Raw genomic sequence first — 21778 nt, 5'->3', positions numbered from 1 at the left:
GGGTTAGTAATCTCTCTTTCCTCCTACCTGCTTCTTGTCTGATATTACCTGTCTTGGTTTCTTGCACAATGCTCACACCAAACTAGAAGTTTGATGTTGGAATTCACCTCTTTCATCTCTCTCCACAGTTAACAGTGCTACTTGGAATGTTCTCTTCAATGGCTGTCGCTACCCTCCCCACTGACAGGAGGGCTGATGGTTGCTACATCTAACTTCCCTTTCCACCAGTTCATCCTGATGTTGCTTGCCGGTGATTCCTCTAAAACAACAGATTTGATCTAATTATTTCCCTGCTGGAAAATGTTGAGTGGGTTCCTATTGCCTACAGAATAAAGTCCAAATCCTACAAGGCCCTCCACACTCTGATTCTTGGCTGCACTTCTGGCATTCCTTCTTCAATTCCTCTCCCCAAATCACCCCAAGCTCCAGAAATGAACGGTTGGTGTTTCCTGAAAATCCCACTGAATTTCCCAATCCCACGTTTTTGCTCTGCTCTTCTCTCTCCACATGTAATACCCAACCCTTTTCTATCTTTTGCATTTCTCCATTTCTTCTACATTGATCAATTTATTCTTTCAAAAGTAATTATAGCAATGATCCTGCTATGCCAAGTAGTGCGTGAAATTACCCTTATATTTGTAACAGGCCAGCCCTGCCCTCAAGGAGTAGCAGAGTGGTGAAGCCAGATGGATAAATGGTAGATTTTATAATCACACAGGATGATAAATGCTGTGAGGCTGTTTCTCTTCCTTGATGAAGCCTTCTTCCAGCTCCCTCAGGTAGAGTCACTGAACTTCTCATCTATATTCCCCCAGGTAGAGTTGGTCACCCCCTGGTCGATGTTTCCCTCAAGTAGACTTGAGCACCCTTTTCTCAATCTTACCGGTCTTTATGTCCCTAGTACCTGATGCATCTTATGTACTCGGTACATGTTTCCAAACCAGGTGGCCCTCCTCAGGAGTACTGAGCTTAGAGTCTACCTTTGTTTCTCCACTTAACTTGGTGTAAATGGCTATGAGCACCAGGAACAGCCACAGCAGAGATCACCTCCTGGAGCCCTCATACAAATCTACAATAAACATCACTTCTCTAGTCAACTTTCTAAACATGGTTTTATTATGACTTTTCCCCCCACAGAAGATGCCTCGGCTTCCCGTGGCTGACAACAGGAACATAACTAGGAGACCAAGTTGCCAGTTCCTCTATTTCCAGCCTGATGATGGGGAGAGAAGGAGGTTGCCCAGAATTGGCACAGAAAGGTACGAAATCATTCCATCAGTTAGTTTCACTTAGTTAATGAGACCCTCTTTTGAAACGCAAATGTTCCCTTGGGGGAGGAAGCCTATCGGCCACTTGGACTTGGAGTACAGCATGTTAACCAAGTAACTTGAAGCATGTATTGCCTCCTAAGTACTTGGTGACCATGGCTTCAATATGCATATGACAGGATAATCTGAAGGTCTGCCAACTCTGAGAAACTGGAAACTTTACATAAAGTGCATTTTAAAAAGGAGTAATTTTAGGACAAAGTGTACTTTTAAGGACACGGCCTTCTTCTGGGTATGGCTATACCCATGTATAGTGTATTAGGAAGACACTGAACAATCAGGATCATGCCCATGAGGGGTGACAAGCATGCAAAAATGCAGGTGAGAACAGGGAAAAGAGCTAGCTTGCTTGCTTTCTCTCACCTTCCTTTTAATTAATTAATTACTTCATTGATTTCTCTCCAGGATTATGATGACATACCTTCTTTCCAAGCCATTTGTAAAACACTTGGGGTTGTCACAGCCTGGATGACATGGTCAGATTCAAACTCACTCAGGCTTTCATTTTCTTCACTTGGCCCACATCCTCACCTTAGATCAAACGTTACTTTCCCTCTGACTTACCCTACCTGCCCCTGCTTCCACTTCTGGGTTACTTGGCTTACTAGGGGCTAGAATGTCACCTTCTCTCAAACCTACCTAGCCTTCATTCATTTATTCAGCCAACAACTCTCCCCTAAAGACCCACATTCATGGCACTATGCTGGGAAGGGGCATAAGCACCAGTAAACACCAAGATGATCTTAACACCAACCTTGCTCTTGCTTGGGTGACTTTTCCTCCATTAAGATGTCAGTCATAGTCTGGCCAATACTTTCGTGTTGTTTTTTTTTTTTTAATTTGAATTCAATTAACCAACATATAGTACATCATTAGTTTCAGATGCAGTGTTCAACAAGGCCAACATTTTCTGAACAAAAAAGCAAATCGATCACCTGACATGAGACGTGAAAACAGCTCAGGATAGTTTCAATCCTGTCACTCTGGAAAATGTAGTTTAACACTCCCATTTTTTGTACCCTTACTGCCATACTCTTTCAACCGTGAGGAATTAAGGAAAGAAGGGTTTTTTTCAGTCAGGATGGAGTTTTCAGGTAAGACTGGATCTGAGGTGGCAGAGGGACAGAGGGGCTGAGAATGAGCAATAACAGGAAGAGAAAGGGTGAAACTCAACAGCCCTTTTAGAACAGTAACTCCTTCTCGCACTAGTGACCCCAATCCAGAAACCTATTCTGGTAAACCCTCAGTGAGTTTTGTTTGGTTTTATTTTAAGTTGAGTTTATAGATATTACTTCTAGATTTCAAAACTTAAGTGATATAAATAACCTTGGATAGGGTTCAGAGAAGAAACACTATGAGAACCACCATGACTAAAGTGTGGGCAATGATACCTATTAATAGACAAATTGAAATTACTTAGCTTGAGGGAGAACAAGTTTAAGATCAACCCGAGTGCTATCTTTAGTTGGATAAAAGGTCAGAAGAGCAATAGACCAGTAAGAAAAAGACATACTCTTTGAGCCACTCCATTTTAGAATCTCTATTTTTAAAAGGCATGATAAACTACTCATAATTTTGTTAAAGTGAAGTTGAGAAATGAAGGGTTTCTAAGTACTATCCTATCCGTAAGATGCGGCTTATACAAAAAGTAGGAGCCTCTGCTTGGAGAGCAGTGGAAAACTTTTAAAATAACCATAAAGTGTCCTTAATGCCACCGAACTGTACATCTAAAAATGGTCAAAACCACCCCCACAAAATCCGTGGAAGAAAGCTGGAGTTAACACATTTCCAATTGCTAAATAATAGCACTTTTAGGAAAATTCGAATGTCACAGCCCCTAAATATACTCACTTGCCTGCTTTTCTAAGACTCAGGTAATATCTTTAGTTTTCCTGCAAAAGTAAAGAATTCTTAAAAAGGAGAAACGGATGCTGTAAGAAGACAGACCTTGGACTTGAATCCAGATGCAGAGCCATAGGATGTAATGGATGGTCAGTGCCTTCTTGGCTGCTTCTATATGGAATTCCAGTTAAGGCTGGGGAGTAGCACATCAGTAAAGTTGGTTGGGTGGGACAATGTTTCTTTACATCAGGCAAAAATGTCCCAAAGAACGGAGTCCAGGCATAGGAATTCTTGGGGCTTCTTCATTCCCGTTTTTTCTCCTTCCAGGTCCTCTTTGCTCTACTCCCAAAGTGAGATCTTCCTTCCAGCTTTATTCATGGAAGCATCAGTGGACAACTAACTTGTGGAATGAAACTACAGGGAGCCATCCCGTTCCTTTCCTTGGCGATCCTGAAGAGGTAAAAGAAACAGACTTGATTGTTCTGCCTGAAAATAGACGTCTTCACTAGTTTCAATCTTATGGAAAATAAATTTAGATTAAAGCAACTCATAATGACTTCTAAGAAACATGAAAGGATTATCTTAAAAGAAAATATATCTAAAAATCTTTTTTTTTTTTTTTGAGTAGGCTCCATGCCCAGCATAGAGCCCAGCATGGGGCTTGCACTCATGACCCTGAGATTAAGACCTGAGCTGAGATCAAGAGTCGGCTGCTTAAACTACTGAGCCACGCAGGCGTCCCTACATCTAAAAATCTTTAATAAAACTTTTTAAAGGCCTAAAAACTATAGCATCTACCATTTCCTTCTGATAGTTCTCTTGCACTATTTTCATGGGAATCATATCTGTGCATTGGCTTTAATAAATGTTCATATTTTCTTAGGCTCCCACTCTGGGCATGGCTAGATGGGCCAATGAGTTGATCATTCCTGGTGCTGCCTAGGTACTGTGTTTAACAACAGAAATTTCAGAGCCTGAGCTGTTTTGGAGATCATTTTCAGGCCAGCTGGTCATTTCAAAATGCAAGGTGAGACTGATCATGCCCTCCCATCAGCCATTATGCAGACACCCTGCAGTGAATTAAAGAAAAAAGATGTTTTGCTTTGGGGGAATAAGGTCAAAAGTCACCCCTATGGCAATTTTAGAGCTGAAAAGGAGAATCTTATTTCAGTAAAAGGCATAGACTTTTGAAATTAAGGTTAGAGCTGAAAGGAGAAAGTTATTAATTTCTTTAATCCATTTTATCTAAAGACTGGAACCCCGCTCAACACTTAGCATAAAAGGGTCCAAAATTTGGATCCAAGTATGGTATTCCTGTATAAGGAATTCTAATCAAAAGGGCAGAGGCATGCCTCTTCCTATTTTTACCCCCATATATTCTACCCAGAAAACCATTATGGGGATGGAAGGCCAAGGAGAGGTAGGCGGGAAGCAACATTCAGAGGGACTGAAGACTAGCTGAGTGCTCAGTTTCATCTACTAATGGGAAAAAAAAAGTCTGGATTTGGTCTCTTGTCTGTGAGATTAAAAAGAACCCATTCCAGAAACTAAGAGGAACTTAACCAATCCTACCTTGAAATCTAGCTCCAGTCTCCTTTTGCAAACCAATAAATACTTTTAAAAAATCAGGATGCCTGGGTGGCTCAGTTGGTTAAGCATCTGCCTTCGGCTCAGGTCATGGTCCCAGGGTCCTGGGATTGAGCCCTGCGTCGGGCTCCTTGTTCAGCGGGGAGCCTGCCTCTCCCCCTGCTTGTGTCCTCTCTCCCTCCCTCTCTCTGATAAATAGATAAAATCTTTAAAAAAAATACTAAAAAAATCTTAGTCACAGCTGTGGCAGGTTTTGAAAAGTGATATGGATATGAACATTTTTTTTTTTCTTTTAGGAAAAGGAGATCCTTTGTATCATGCCTCCCTCTTAAAAAGTGTAGGTCCATTCAGGTTTATAAAGGAAGGAAATTCTGACACATGCTACAACAAGAATGAATATTGTACTATATTGAATACGCCAGTCACAAAAGGACACTATTGATTCTACTTTCATGTGGCACCTCGAATAGCTGATTCATGGACACAGCCAAAGGGTGTGGTTCCCACAGGCTACCGGAGAAGGCATGGGAGTTATTGTTTAATACCTAATGTACGGGGTCTTGGTTTGGGAAGATGAAAAAAAAGTTCTGGAAATGGGTGGTGGTGAGGCTTGCATGACCATGCGAGTATACTCACTGCCACAGGCTAGGCTGTACCCTTCAAAATGGCTCACATGATAAAGTGATGTGATGTTATGTATCTTTCACCACGATTTTAAACATTAAATTGTTTTTTTTTAAAGATTTTATTTATTTATTTGACAGAGAAATAGAAGAGCACAAGCAGAGGGGGTGGCAGAGGGCAGAGAGCAGGCTCTGCACTGAGCAGGGAACCCGATGCGGGACTCGATCCCAGGACCCTGAGATCATGACCTGAGCCGAAGGCAGACGCTTAACCATCCGAGCCACCCAGGTGCCCTTAAACATTAAATTGTTTTAATGACAGTTCTGTACGCTGGCTCTTTTCTAGATGTCTCAACATGGTGCAATCTACGTCTAGTTCCCAGAACATGGTGGGAGATTCATGAAGTTGGTTTAGCTCACAGTAAATATCTTTTGAATCACAACGGGGAACTCGACAGTGACGTCCGGAAGCGCACCTGCAGTTTGCAAGCTGCCTGCCACAGGTAGAGGTGCACGATTTATTTTTACAATTAGCCTGGAGCAAGCATTGAGTGAACACCTGATAAAATAACGTCTTGGAAGATATTGCTTTCCTCCTACTTTCCTACCCTTGTCCGTCCCTCATGAACACCACATAAAAAGTGACAGTTTGTAATCTTTTTTTCTTCTTTTTTAAGCGTTAGCATTAAAGTTGGATGGGAACTTCATTCTTCTTTGAATGCAAACAGGCCACATTGCACTCTGGGAACATCCCTCATTCCAGCCTAGGCAGTACCCTATTACTGAGCTGGTATTCTATCCAGCCACAGAAGCAGGGGCTAGGGGGCAAAGGGACATTTCCTGTCTACCTTTCCCCTAATATGGTTGCTTCTTTGCAGGGAGAGGAGTCAGGGAGCGCGCTGGGAAATAGAGCTCTCTGGTCCCCAGGTTCCTCTTTCTATTTCTATAGTTTTCACTTCCCGTCCCATCAGAAATCCCCAAGCAGTGGTGCTTTTTCCTCTCCCTCTCTCCCTTTCCTGTCATTTCCCTTTCATTTCTCCCCTGACAGCTCTTCTGGGCTTGTCCCTACCTCCCTGCTACTGTTACCCTCTCCGTCTTCACATCTTGAGTCCATTTCCCCCAAAGTACTGCCAGGCCATTCCTATACCACAAATGCGACACTCTGCTTTCAATAACACCGTTCATACTTGCAAGCCCGGCTGGCTCTTCCTGGTGCTTTTTCCAGCACAGACATTGGCTAAGGGAGTCAGGTCTACCTTCTGGGTGCTTCCATCTGCTAGCTCCCGCCAGACATCTGCACTGGGAGGGAAGATAACCCCCCTGTGCTTGTGGAATTATCTGCTGCTCTCTGGCTAGTCAAAGAGAAATTTCATAGGGAAAGCTTTACCTCCCACTGTTTCTCAGAGCCACACGTCCCATTTCACCTCAATGGTGTCTTCTGGGAAAATAGAAATGTCAGAGTTTTTAGTGGGTAAGCCACCTCTGAAACCTCAAGCGTCATCAGGCCCTTTGCTACCTGTCAGAAATTCTAAACCTATATAAATGTCTAAGTCCTGTGTCAGCTGACCCTGTTTAAATGATCTGACTTGGCACTGAGAATCCTTTCCATATCGTTCCTTTTTAGACTGCTTCACTCATTCATGTCCCTACTATTCTGGAATCAATACAATTGCCTGGACATGCTAAACTGAAGTGCATTTCTGCACTTTATACAAAAAAGAAGTTGGCCCTTTGTAATGATCCTATATCTCCGTCCACGAACTCCTTCTTGTAAGAAATACAGCTCAATGTACTTTACTTCCTGTATCAATTTGTTTCCCATTTTAAGGCCCCATCCTGCTGGATGAGAGATTGAACCTCAGCCCCTTTTGAGGCCCTCTCCCTGTTTCCCAAGATTATGCCACAGCCCTGGGGTCTTACATGGTATCAAGGGCTTGTGCCTCTGATCTTCTGTTCATAGATGTCACCTGCTGCAAAGAGGTCCACTCAGGTCCAAGGGCTCTTGGCAGCTTCAGGGCCATATTTGGGATGCAGGAATTCTTGCCCACCTACATACTTCAGGGCCATATCCCTCTGGAACTTGCCTTCTTCTTAGCGGTGCAGCTAAGAAGCAGTGCAAGGGTCCTTTGCATTCTTAGGACCCCCGACTTTCCCTCTCTTTCCTCTTCCACCCAGCCTGGAGGAATTTCTTTCTAATAGCAAGGAAATCTTCCCGTCGTGTTTTTGGCCAAGACATTTTGACTCTGTCCACTCATCGCCGCTCCCCCTTGCCTTTAGACCAACAGTCTACCTACAAGCAGGAATCCACAACCCTCTCTGGGGCTCAGGCCTTTGAACAAAAGCCAGGATTTCTGCTTTCCAGGGCTGCCACTGAAATGGCGAGCACCAGTCACCAGTCTGCAAAGATAAAGAAGACCCCAACTCTAACTTCAGGTCCCATTTTCAGCGGCAGTTTTTGAACACGATTTGTGATAGTTACAAATGAGTTTTAGATATTTGACTGATTAAAGAAAACCCGTCTCCCCAAAGTAGTTGTCAAGTCTTTGTACCTGTAGAGCATAAAGCTGCATGTCTCTAAAATTAGTTCAAGAGTTATGCAAATTCTCTCTTGGGGAGAAAATTAGCAAGACATTTCTAAGTTTATAGATAATATTTCCCCTTAGACTTGAGCATCACTAAACAGGCTCAAATCTGTGTCTTGCTTACTAATTTTTCTAACTAAGAGAGTGAAGTAAAAGTAATTACAAGCATCTAACAGGGCATTAAAAAAAAACGTTTTTGCTCAGTACGCATCTAGGAGAAACATCCTGCTTCTCTATGTTCCAAACTCCAAATCACTTAATTTCATTCCGAACTCAAAATCATTCAAGCAGACTTTTAATTATGGAACAGGACTGTGGGTCTGACAGCTTCTCACATTTCACTGAGTGACTGATTCAATTTCTATATAAGTTGCTACCCCAGGAGCATTTAAAAATGATTTTGTCTTAAAGACAGTAACGTACATTCCTATATGAACTTGGAGTTTATGTAACACTCTAAGTCCATTATCTTTCTGGATCCTCAGAATCGCTGTAAGTGGCTGTGCCATTGAAAGGAATTTTTTAACAGTAGCTGCAGCTGACATTTGCCTACAGAGAAGTACTGAGCCCAAGGGCTCTCTTAATGAGGGGATTCCCAGCCAGAGCTCCGGAGATGTGCAAAAGATGCCTGCCACCTACGTATGGAATAACCATAACTCTTTCAACTTTTTTATTTTTGTAGAAACCTGTGAATAGCATTACTTTCAGTGTACTGTATGCTGAGAAATAGACTCAAGTGGTTCAGAAAATGTACTAAGAAGAGGGTCATAAAATGGATCAGTGGGAAAAAGTTATAATTTATTTATTATGTATATGTATTTTAGGGGTGCCTGGGTGGCTCAATCTGTTAAGTGTTTGCCCTCAGCTCAGGTAATGATCCCGGGGTCCTGGGATGGAGCCCTGAGTGGGGCTCCCTGCTCAGCGGGGAGTCTGCTTCTCCCTCTCCCTCTGCCACCCCCCCTCCATGCTCTCTCTCTCAAATAAATAAAATGTTTTTAAAAAATTTATATGTATTTTAGATATGATTTTAATATACATATTACAAACAAAATTGCAAGTAATAAAAGTATTCCTGTAACTTTTATAACCCAGAAGATATTTAGTACCTGAGAGAGGAAGCAACAGAAAAGTTGGGTCTTAGAAGCCTTGGCTTTCTATTGGAATTTCCTACCCTTAGAGAAAGAGAAGATGAGAACAGAAAACGTGAGGGCTAGAGGTAATCCCTGTCACAAAAATAAACAACACACACACACACACACACACAGCTACAATGACCATAAGAGTTCTTCCTTTTTTTCCCTCCAAAACTTAAATGTCAGAGTTTTTCACTTGGCTACATTTAAAGGGTAAATTGACGCTCTCATTTAAGTGTCACTCAAACCAGAAACTGGGAGGTGCCTTTAACATTGTCTTCTTCCTCACCCCGACCCCCTCCTCCGTGCCATCCAACCAAACATCAAGTCTTCTCTATTCAACCTGTAAAATATGTTTAAAATCTGTCCATGTCTTGCCTTCCTTGCCTTCACCCAAGCTCCCACCCACTTCTTACCTGGATTATCACAGTAAACATACCCGTCTCCCCTCTCCCAGTCTTGCTGTCCCTCCACACACCACGCCAGATTCTCCCAAATGGGTCCTGCATCTACAGAGTGCACAGGATGGGCTGATGGGCTCTGGGAAGAAAATCTTAGAACTTCTATTTATCTCATCCTTTAAAATGACTGTCTTTCTGTATTTTGTAATAGACATACTATTATGTAATAATAACCATCACCTCACAGAATCTCTGGCCTTTCTTGTATTCATCTGCCCTGCTCCAGAATACCTTATCTTTAAGACTCGCCCCCGGTTAATCATCTGTTTTTCTATGAGGACTTTCGAGATGTCCCCGGACATAGCAAAGAGTACATGAAAGTTGCTTCTGTACATATACATGAAGATGCAAGAAAGTAGAAAAGGCAAGAAAAGACACACCTGATGTTCCTTGGGGTAATTAGACAAAATGGAAATGTAAGAGAGTTAGAAAAATGCTTTCTTGGGACTTAGGACAGGAGGAATTTAAAACAGGGCAGGAAATTGGGTTTTTGTTAGAATAGCAACCTCATATAGATCAGTTATATTCATGCCTCTTCTTCCCTGAACAACTTTATCCCAAAGTCAGTTTAGTTGCTCCATACAGTATCTACCAGGTTCTACACACAGGAGATTGTTAATCTTAGTCCCTGGGCTGTTTAACTTTTAAGCTTGGATCCTAATAAGGGTTCGACTTGCTCACTTGAGTCCCGTGAACTGCTGTGGAACAGTTACCATACATGGGCAGAGAAGCCTCCCCGGAGAGAAAGGGGAGGGAGGCCTTGCTTCAGAACAGAGCTTATATAACCACAAGGGGAGCGCTGCAAAAGGAAAGGCTCTCTCTGCCTTCCTTAAAAATATTAAATTCTAAGAATGTCTAAGAGATACCTAACAAGCACATTTGAGTTCCTGGAGTTAGTAACTTAAATATAATGAAGACCCAGAATATCAATTCAATCTGATGGGTTTATGTGGCTGCTATTTAAAATAATGTTAGATACTTGGTGTTCTCGAGAAACAGTCATAGAAACACATGTGCTGTGTGTTTCAGTAACAGCAGAATAAATGTCATTTCCTTTTTCATTGACAAGGAGTTATGAATGTTGACCTACAGACAGTCCCCAAACAAGTTGCATTCCAATAGCTCATTTCTAAGTCAGTTGTCAGGCACGTGGAACATAGTTTCCCATAGAAACAATTTTAGATGGGGTGGTTTAGATTTCCAGATATGGCCAAAGAAGCCCATTTGCCCGTAAGTAATTTTACTGAAGACCCTAACCACTATGTGTAACAATGCTTTTTTATAAGAAAATGTTTCCTGTTTTCCTACTTGGGATTTCCCGTAACTCACCTTCCCTTGTCCTGGAAGGAGGGGAGAATGCCCTGACTGTAGAGGCTGGTTGAGAGTTTGTGGTGGTGTGAAACGGGGGAGGGAAAACAGGCTTTGCCAGCAGCAACAGCAAGGACTCCAAGGAGAGAGTGAGGTCTGGTGGGGCCCAGGCACTGGAAGATGGTGTACCTGTGACAGTGACCTCTGTCATTATATTTGCATTGAGGGGTGTTTTATTGTCTCTTAGCAAGAACTTCCTACATACTCAGAATGACATAACTACCTTCTATTTAGCACAGTGTTAATTTCTGTGTCTACATTATTTCACATAATTCTCCAGACTCAACATCTGGGAGGCCAGTTGTTTTAACTGCATTTAAGAAAGAGGGCACGGGGGCGCCTGGGTGGCTCAGTTGGTTAAGCGACTGCCTTCGGCTCAGGTCATGATCCTGGAGTCCCGGGATCGAGTCCCTCATCGAGTCCCGCATAGGGCTCCCTGCTCGGCAGGGAGTCTGCTTCTCCCTCTGACCCTCCTCCCTCTCATGCTCTCTGTCTCTCGTTCTCTCTGTCTCAAATAAATTAAAAAAAAAAAAAAAAAGAAAGAAAGAGGGCACGAAGGCTTAGGGACATTAAATAACTTCCTAAATTCATCCAGTTGAAGCCAGCACTTGAACCCAAGCTTGTCTAACTCCAAATCCACTATTCCATTATCCAAGGATTTAGGGAACACTTCCAACAGCTTATTGTTTAGTGTTCCATTTAACAGTTTAATTAAAGCAGTAACTGCCCCCCCAAGGAATGGACTGAATTAATGGGTTCAAAAAATATGAAATGTTTTCTATGTGGATGATGTAAGGAGGTGTGTGCTGGAAACCTAGTGGATACAGCTAGACATCCAAACATGAACATTTAGTTAACTTCACAGAGCAATAGAAGACCAGTGCCCCAAGAACTGACATACCTTAACTCGTTACATGGAGCCTTATGAGAGGTGGCCGGGAGCTGGCAGTCTCAGAAGGCTCATGAAGGATGCTGGACTTGGGCTGGACCTTGGAGAAATGGGTTTAGATAGAGGGCATACCTGATGAGGGGCTCAACTGAGCAAAGTTTGCATACTAATGATTGAGACAGAACTAGCTAGATTTGCTTTCTGTTACTAAGTGAAATATAAGACTGGAAAAGTCGAGGCCAGACAGTGTGGAGACTTTTAGGATTTCTCTGTTATAATTTAACTTTTTGAACAAGTAATATATGGTTCAAATTTATAAAAAGGAACAGAGAAAAATCTCTACCTCTCACAGAATTAACCACAAGTTTCCTGTGAATTCTTTCAGATATTTTTGTGCATATACAAGCAAATATATATATATATATGACTATGTTAAAAGGTAGCATATGACCTATAAATTTTGAGAAGCAATTACGTATATTTACATAAATATATTCTTATTATTTAAAATGATTATGTTTACTTATTAAAATATAATGCTATTTCCCGGTGTGGATTTATCAAACAAATATCAATAATTGGGATCCAGAATAGGGACAGTGATATCTAGAGGTGGACTCAGAGTCAACTTTGTACCTATGGATCTAAATCCAGTAAGTGTGGGTTTAGGTTGGTGAGGTGGATGCTCCTTTTCAGTGTTACCTTAACACCATGTACGCTCCTCTCCTTGGCTTTCTTCATAGCTTTATAATTGCCTGTTTATGTGTTTACCTCACTCAATTAGAATTCTCTGAGGCAAACAGACTATAGAACTCATTTATCTTTATACCATCATCTAATATAATGCCCGGCAAATAAGAGTTCTTAAAATAAATATTCAAATGATTTAATGGGTGGAGAAAAGGTATGTTGAACGAATGTGAATAATATGTTCAAGAAATGCCTTGAACAACTTAAGCTAAATCCTAGAGCATCAGAATATAAGGAGAAGGAATGGTATTTGATTCTCTCCAGTAATACAGTTTGATGAAACCCTGGAGATGAGTCCGGAAAGATCAGGCCATGGGTAAAAAGAGGGAAGAGATTCGGGGAGGAGGTGAAGAGGAAAAATGAAGCAAAGTCTCTGAACCACCAGGAAGAGGCTAGATCATGGGCAACAGCAGAGAGGATGGTCTACACAGGAAGTTCGGGTGTGAAAATAACAGGACATAAGATGGTCCGAGAGCTGAAAGTATGCCTGAAGGGCTCAAATTTAAAAGTTTTTTTTTTTTTAAAGATTTTATTTATTTATTTGACAGAGAGAGACACAGAGAGAGAGAGGGAACACAAGCAGGGGGAGTGGGAGAGGGAGAAGCAGGCTTCCCGCGGAGCAGGGAGCCCGATGCGGGGCTCAATCCCAGGACCCCAGGACCATGACCTGAGCCAAAGGCAGATGCTTAATGACTGAGCCACCCAGGTGCCCTGGCTTTTGCTTTTTTTTTAACAAAGAAAACGAAGGAAAGTGAGGTCGAGCGGAGAAGTTGGGGTGGCAAATGTCTGAAACAGTTGTAGGGGCTGAGAGGAAGAGCTGACTGAAAGTAAGAGCTACCTTCCAGAATAAAGGCCAATTATAACTTCAAGTCAAAGCATTGATAAGCAATGCTCAGCATCTGTTTGGGGCAGGAGATGATGAAGTTGCAAGTCTTTTGTGTTGAATTCTGTGTGAGGTGCTCTGGGCCTATAGAAATGAAAAATCAACACGCTCTCCAGGAGCTTTTGTCTAGTACAGAGAGGGTCGTCCAACCCTTCCAAATATATTTGGTTCCAACTTTACTGCCTTCCTTTTAAAATGATCTTATTACAACACTGCAATATAACGTGGCTGTCACTGCTTCTATTCTGTTCATACGTGAGAAAAGTTAAGCAACCTCTTAGACACTTTCAGTTATGGTTATGCAAAATAATTTTGATATCCTGGTACTTTATTCCCTGAAGCTGTGCTATTGCCAAATGCTGACACTGTTCCAAAAAAGAAGTTATCTTTCTGGATCCACTAAGGGAATTGTTAGAAAGTACATTTTTACCTGTTAAACACAAACAAATAAGCAAACCAACAAACAGGCCATTTCAATCCCATAACAAACTGATTTTATTAGGGGACTTAAAGGCAAAATATTTGTTCCAGTTGACCTAAGAATCAAACCAAATCGGTTCGGATGGAAATTGCTAAGCAAGTTAAACTCAGTCAGGTGTGGCTCCCCAGAGCTCACATAACACAGGAAACCCATGTAAGCAAGAAGCACATTTACTTAAACATGGTAACAACCACAACTGGACAGAAAAAAATTACACATCTGTTCAATTTAAATGTGTAAAAAGTTCCCATAGTGACTTTTCAAAATGTTATGAGAAACACGATGCCTTCCAAGTTCAGACTTGCAAAATAACTCACCCTTTCTGCAGCAAATCCAGTCTCCAAATTGGTAAGTTATATTTTAGAGATGTTGTTTAGAAAACATTTAGGCTTTACCTTCTGAAAGCCAATCTTTAACCTAAAGACATGTGAACAATAATTACAAATTTTCTTTTTATTAATAGGTTCCAGCTAAAAGGTGGTATTTTTTACAAATCTGTTTTTCATAATAGATTCCAGCTCATTTTATACAGATCCATTTAATAAAAAATTACGTAGAGTTCCTTTCTAAAAACCCATGGAAAAAGCAGTTTAAAAAGTCCTCAAAGCCATTACCCTTCCTCTTCTTTTCTATAAAATTCAGCTCTGTCTTATATTTTTCATTCTTTTTAGAGGATCAGTTCCTCATGAATAGGGACTTTTTTCTTTTCTTTCTTTTTTAATTTTATCTGTTTATTTATTTATTTTTTGGTCAAGGAATTCATCCTCAAAACTCCCACAAATGTGCAAATAGATATTCTTGGAAATGTTTTTTTAAAATATTGTTGGAAATAGCATGAAAATGAAAACAGACCAAATGTCTGTCAATTTCAGTATATCTTAATAAATACTACACGGCAAGTAAAACAAACTTTTTGAAAACAAACTTCACAACATTTTAAATGAAAAACAAAATACTGCTGATCCCTATGTACAGAATGATCTAATTTTTGTTTTTGCTTGTTTAAAATTATAATTGACTAGGGGCACCTGGGTGGTTCAGTTGGTTGAGCGTCTGACTCTTGGTTTTGGCTCAGGTCATGATCTCATGGGTTGTGGGATGGAGTCCTGCGTCAGGCTCCACACAGAATCTCCTTGAAAATCTCTCTCTGCCCCTCTACCCACTCACGTGCACACTCTCTCTAAAATAAATAAATAAATCTTTTAAAAAAATTATAATTAACTATCTTTCAAGACCAGAGTCCCAATATTACAAACACAAATTGTTTCAGAGCAAACAGAATGAAAGAAAACATCCACATCTTTTTAAAGAAGTAAACATTGATATCCAAATCTGTAAAGATAGCACATAAAGAAAAAATTATAGATCAGTATCACATAAATACTAATACAAAAATTCTAAATAAAATGTTAGCAAATAGATTTTAACATCACATTAAGAAAATAATTCGGGGCGCCTGGGTGGCTCAGTCGTTAAGCGTCTGCCTTCGGCTCAGGTCATGATCCCAGGGTCCTGGGATCGAGCCCCGCATCGGGCTCCCTGCTCCGCAGGAAGCCTGCTTCTCTCTCTCCCACTCCCCCTGCTTGTGTTCCCTCTCTCACTGTGTCTTTCTCTGTCAAATAAATAAATAAAATCTTAAAAAAAAAGAAAAGAAGGGGTGCCTGGGTGGCTCAGTCGTTCAGCGTCTGCCTTCGGCATGGTCCCAGGGTCATGGGATCCAGCCCCGCATCGGGCTTCTTGCTCCGCAGGAAGCTTGCTTCTCCCTCTCCCACTCCCCCTGCTTGTGTTCTCTCTCTGTCAAATAAATAAAATCTTTAAAAAAAAAAGAAAAGAAAAGAAAAGAAAAGAATTCACCATAACCAAGTAGGTTTTATGCCAGGATGGTTGAGCATTAAAAAATGTATTAATATCGGGGTGCCTGGGTGGCTCAGTTGGTTAAGCGACTGCCTTCGGCTCAGGTCATGATCCTGGAGTCCCTGGATCGAGTCCCGCATCGGGCTCCCTGCTCGGCGGGGAGTCTGCTTCTCCCTCTGACCCTCCTCCCTCTCATGCTCTCTGTCTCTCATTCTCTCTCTCGCAAATAAATAAATAAAATCTTTGGGAAAAAAATGTATTAATATCATTTGCCTTATCAATGATCTTAAAGAGAAACATCATATACTTATCTCCATAGATGGGGAAAAAGCCTTTGACAAATTCAACAACCTTTCCTTATACAAGTATTTGAGAAAATAGGACTAGACGAATACTTAACATTATAAATTATATACTATAAAAATTATAAAAAGCCAGCATTTTAATTAATGCAGAAATACAACTGGCATTCTTACTAAGGTCAGAAACAACAAAAAAAAGATGTCCTCTGTCTCCACCACAGTTTTATGAATGGTATTAGCCATCGTAATTAGATAAAAGAAGTACAAGCATAAGAATTAGAAAAGAAGAATCAAAACTATGTCTATTTGAAGATGATAATGATAGGATACCTGGTAAACTTCAGAGAATTAATTATAAACAAATTCAAAAAAAGAAGCAAGATAGCAGGATGTAAAATTACAGCTGACCCTTGACAACACAGGTTTGAACTGCGCAGGTCCCCTTATATGTGGATGTTTTTCAACAAATACAGTACAGTACTGTAAATGTGTTTTCACTTCTTTATGATATTCTTAGTGACATTTCCTTTTCTCCAGCTTACTTTATTGTAAGGATGCCATATATAATACGTATGGCATATAAAATGTGTTAATCAACTGTTGGTGTTATCGGTAAGTTTTCTAGGCAAGAGGAGGCTATTAGTAGTTAAGTTTTTGTGGAGTCCAAAATTATATGTGGATTTTTGACTGTGTGGGGGTTGGCATCCCTAACTCCTGTGTTGTTTAAGGACCAACTGTGATATGCAAAACCAATAGCCTTTGGATACATAATAACCAGTTAGAACATAAGATGGAAGAGAAGACTCCATTTACAATGACAACAAAGAGGATAAAATACTTAAGAGCATACTTAAGAACTTCAACAAAGAGAAAGGAAATATTTTTGAAAACTACTAAGAGCTGAAGAATACAATAACTGAAATGAAAAATATACTAGAGGGAATCAACAGCAGATTAGAGGATGCAGAATAGATCAGTGATCTGGAAGACAGGGTATTAGAAAGCAGTCAAGCTAAAGAGCAAAAAGAAAAAAGAATAATAAAAAATGAGAATACGTTAAGGGAATTCTGCAACATGATCAAGCATAATAACATTTGCATGATAGGGAAAAGGAGAAGAGAGAGAGGAGGGGGCAGAAAATGTAGTTGAAGAAATAATAGCTGAAAACTCCCCTAATCTGGGGAAGGCAACAGACATCTAGGTCTAGGAAGCACAGAGAGCACCTAACAAGTTGAATTCAAGGACACAAGACATGTAATAATTAAAATGGCAAAAAGTAATGATAAAGAGAGTATCCTAAAAGCAGCAAGAAAAAAGAAAACAGTTACATACAAAGGAAATCCCATAAGGCTATCAACTGATTTTTCAGCAAAAATTTCAGGCCAGAAGGGAGTGGCATGATATATTCAAACTGCCAAAAGGAAAAAAATCTACAACCAAGTATATTCTACCTAGCAAGGTTATCATACAGAATTGAAAGAGAGATAGTCTTACAGACAAACAAAAGTTAAAGGAGTTCATCACCACTAAATGAGCCTTATAAGAAACTAAATTAAAGGGGGGACGCCCTGGTGGCTCAGTCAGTTAAGTGTCCAACTCTTGATTTAAGCTCAGGTCGTGTGCTCAGGGTCATGGGATCAAGCTCCAAGCTGAGTTCAGTGCTCAATAGGGAGTCTGCTTGAGATCCTTTCCCTTTGCCCCCCACCCCTGCTTTCTTGCGTGCTCTCTCTCAAAATAAATAAATAAATCTTTTAAAAAAATGTTAAAGGGAATTTTTTTTTTTAAAGATTTTGTTTATTTATTTGAGAGAGAGAATAAGATAGAGAGAGAGAGCATGAGAAGGGGGAGGGTCAGAGGGAGAAGCAGACTCCCTGCTGAGCAGGGAGCCCGATGCGGGACTCGATCCCGGGACTCCAGGATCATGACCTGAGCCGAAGGCAGTCGCAACTGAGCCACCCAGGCGCCCTAAAGGGAATTCTTTAAGTGAAAAGACCATAACTAGAAGAAAATTATGAAAAGAAAAAATTTTATAGTTAAAAGCAAATATACAGTAAAAGTACTAGATTAATTACTTCTAAAGCCAGTATGGAGGTTAAAGTACAAAAGTAGAAAAATAAATTATATCTACAAAAATTAGTCAAGGGATACACAAAATAAAAATATGTGAACTATGACATCATATACATAAAACACATAGGCGGGAGTAAAAATTTAGTGCTTTTAGAATGTATCTGAACTTAAGTGACCATCAACTTAATATAGACTACTATACATATAGGATGTTATCTATGAACCTAATGGTAATTACAAATCAAAAACCTGTAATACATACTCACAAAATAAAGAGAGAGGAAACTAAGCATTACATTGAAGAAAGCCATCACACCACAAGGGAAAGAGCAAGAGAAGAAAGGACAGAGAAAAACTACAACAACCAGAAAACAATGACGAAAATGGCAGAGTACACACCTATTATTTAAATATGAATGGACTAAATGTTCTAATCAAAAGACACAGGGTGACTAAATGGATAAAAAAACAAGACCCTCATATATGCTTCCTACAAGAGACTCATTTCAGATCTAAATATACATACAGACTGAAAGTGAAAGGATGGAAAAAGATATTCCCTGCAAAGGAAGGCAAAAACAAAACAAAACAAAACAAAAAACCCAAAAACAAAGAGCGAGGGTAGAAGTACTTTTATCAGACAAAACAGACTTTAAATATTAACAGACATAAAGGGAGAAATTGACAGCATTACAATAATAGTAGGTGACTTTAACATCCAACTTATATCAATGGATAGATTATCCAGATAGAAAATCAACAAGGAAACAATGGCTTTGAATGACAGGTAAGACCACATGAACCTAACAAATATATACAGAACATTCCACCCTAAAACAGCAGAATACACATTTTCTTCCAAATGCACAGGAAACATTCTCCAGGAGAGATCACATCTTAGGCCATAAAACAAGTCTCAATAAATTTAAGAAGACTGAAATTATATCAAGCATCTTTTCTGACCACAACTGTATGGAACTAAAAATCAATTACAAAAAAAAAACTAGAAAAAAACCACAAACACGTGGAGGCTAAACAACACTACAGACAAGATAACCAATGGGTCAACAAAGAAATCAAAGAGACAAAAAATACATGGAGACGAATGCAAACAAAAACACAATACAAAATCTTTGAAACACAACTAAAGCAGTTCTAAAAGGGAAGTTTATAGTGCTACAGACCTACCTCAAGAAATAGGAAATATCTGGAGAAATCTAACCTTACACCTAAAGGAACTAGAAAAAGAACAAAGTCCAAAATTAGTAGAATAAAGGAAATAATAAAGATTGGAGCAGAAATACATGAAACTTAAACTAAAAAAAAGAATCAATGAAACTAAGAGCTGGTTCTTTAAAAACATAAACAAAATGGATAAGCCTTTAGCCAGACTCATCAAGAAAAAAAGAGAGAGGACTCAAACATAACCAGAAATGAAGGTGGAGATATAACAACTGACACCAAGAATTATAAGATAATATTATGAAAAATTATATGCCAATAAATTGGACAACCTAGAAGAAATGGATAAATTCCTAGAAACGTACAATCGTCCAGAAATGAATCAAGAAGAAATAGAAAATTTGAACAGACCAATTACTCGTAAAGAAAGTGAACCGGTAATCAAAAACTCCCAACAAACAAAAGTCCCGGACCAGATGGTTTCACAGGTGAGTTCTACCAAACATTTAAATAAGAGTTAATACCTACTCTTCTCAAACTATTCCAAAAAATAGAAGAGGAAGCAACCCTTCCAAATTCATTCTACAAGGCCAGAATTACCTTGATAGCAAAACCAAAGGCAATACAAAACCAAAACCAAACCAAACCAAATCAAACCAAAACTGCAGGACAATATTCCTGATGAACACATGCAAAAATCCTGAACAAAATATCAGCAATTAGCTAATTAGCAAACCAAATTAAAACTATCAATCACCAAGATCAGGTGGAATTTACTCCTGGGATGCAAGGGTGGTTCAACATTCGCAAATCAATCAATGTGATACCTCACATTAACAAGAGAAAGGATAAAAACCATATGACCATCTCAACAGATGCAGAAAAAGCATTTGACAAAATAAAACATCCATTCATGATAAAAACTCCCAACAAAGTGGTTTTAGAAGGAACATATCTTGCTGGGCACCTGGGTGGCTCAGTCCTTAAGCATCTGCCTTCAGCTCAGGTCATGATCCCGGGGTCCTGGGACCTTCCCGCATCAGGCTCCCATGCTCAGGGGGAAGCCCGCTTCTCCCTCTCCCATTCCCCCTGCTTGTATTCCCTCTCTCGCTGTCTGTCATATAAATAAATAAAATCTTAAAAAAAAGGAACATATCTCAATAGAATAAAGGCCATGTAGGAAAAACCCACAGCTAACATCACACTCAATGGTGAAAAAAACAAAAGCTTTTCCTCTAAAATCAGGAATAAGACGAGGATGTTCACTGTCACCAATTTTTTCAACACAGTTCTAGAAGTCCTAGCTGCAAGAGAAATAAATAAAAGGCATCCAAAGATGAAGCACAACTGCCACTATTTGCAGATGACATGACACTATATATAGAAAACACCAAAAAACTTTTAGAATAAATGAATTCAGTAAAATTGCAAGATACAAAATACACAGAAATCTGTTGCATTTCTATGAACTAATAATGAAGTAGCAGAAAAAGAAATTAAGAAAACAATCCCATTTACAATTATACCAAAAAGAACAGAATATCTAGGAATAAATTTAACCAAGGAGGTGAAAGACGTATACTCTGAAAACTATAAAACACTGATGAAAGAAGTTGAAGGTGATACAAACAAATGGAAAAATATACTGTGCTCATAGATTGGGAGAACTAATATTGTTAAAATATCCATACCACCCAAAGCAATCTTCAGATGCAGTGCAATCCCTATCAAAATACCAACAGCATTTTTCACAGAACTAGAATAAATAATCCTAAAATCTGTATGGAACCACAAGAGACCTTAACTAGTTAAAGTGATCTTGAGAAAGAATAAAGCTGGAAGTATCGTAATCTCAGATTTCAAGATACACCACAAAGCTATGGTAATCAAAATAGTAAGGTACTGGCACAAAAATATAAACACATAGATAAATGGAACAAGACAGGAAAATCAGAAATAAACCCATGCTTGTATAGTCCATTAATTTATGACAAAGGAGGCAAGACTAGACAACTGGGAAAAGATAGTCTCTTTAGTAAGTGGTATAGGGAAAAATGGACAGCTACCAGCAAAGGAATGAAACTGAACCACTTTCTTATAGCATACACAAAAATAAACCAAAATGGATTAAAGGCCTAAATGTGAGACCTGAAACCATAAAACTCCTAAAAGAAAACATAGGCAGTAATCTCTTGAATATTAGCCTTAGCAACATATTTATGGCTATGTATCCTCAAGCAGGAGAAATAAAAGCAAAAATAAATTATTGGGAATACACCAAAACACAAAGCTGTAGCATAGAAAAGGAAACCATCATCAAAACAAAAAAGCAAGCTACTGAATGGGAGAAGATATTTGCAAATGATATATCTGATAAAGGGTCAATATCCAAATGTGTAAAGAACTTATATGACTCAATACCAAAAAAACCCAAATACTCCAA

The 21778-nt window shown here is 39.6% G+C and overlaps 1 protein-coding gene across 1 annotated transcript in view; it reads right to left on the bottom strand.

The window, feature by feature from the left end:
* The window catches only part of MND1 (meiotic nuclear divisions 1), a 115797-nt gene that overhangs the window by 16674 nt on the left and 77345 nt on the right, over positions 1-21778 (bottom strand). Inside the window, exon 8 of the transcript XR_010409590.1 lies at positions 3276-3620. The gene's annotated coding sequence lies outside the window, so the exon portion shown is untranslated. The remainder of the gene's footprint in view (positions 1-3275; positions 3621-21778) is intronic.

This window comes from Mirounga angustirostris, unplaced genomic scaffold (assembly GCF_029215605.1).
Source record: "Mirounga angustirostris isolate CCGP_5_RB_7025 unplaced genomic scaffold, mMirAng1.0.hap1 SCAF_2, whole genome shotgun sequence".
In the NCBI taxonomy this organism is placed as follows: Eukaryota; Metazoa; Chordata; class Mammalia; order Carnivora; family Phocidae; genus Mirounga; species Mirounga angustirostris.
The sequence above is the reverse complement of the archived record's forward strand: the minus strand, read 5'-3'. Positions and strand labels throughout refer to the sequence as shown.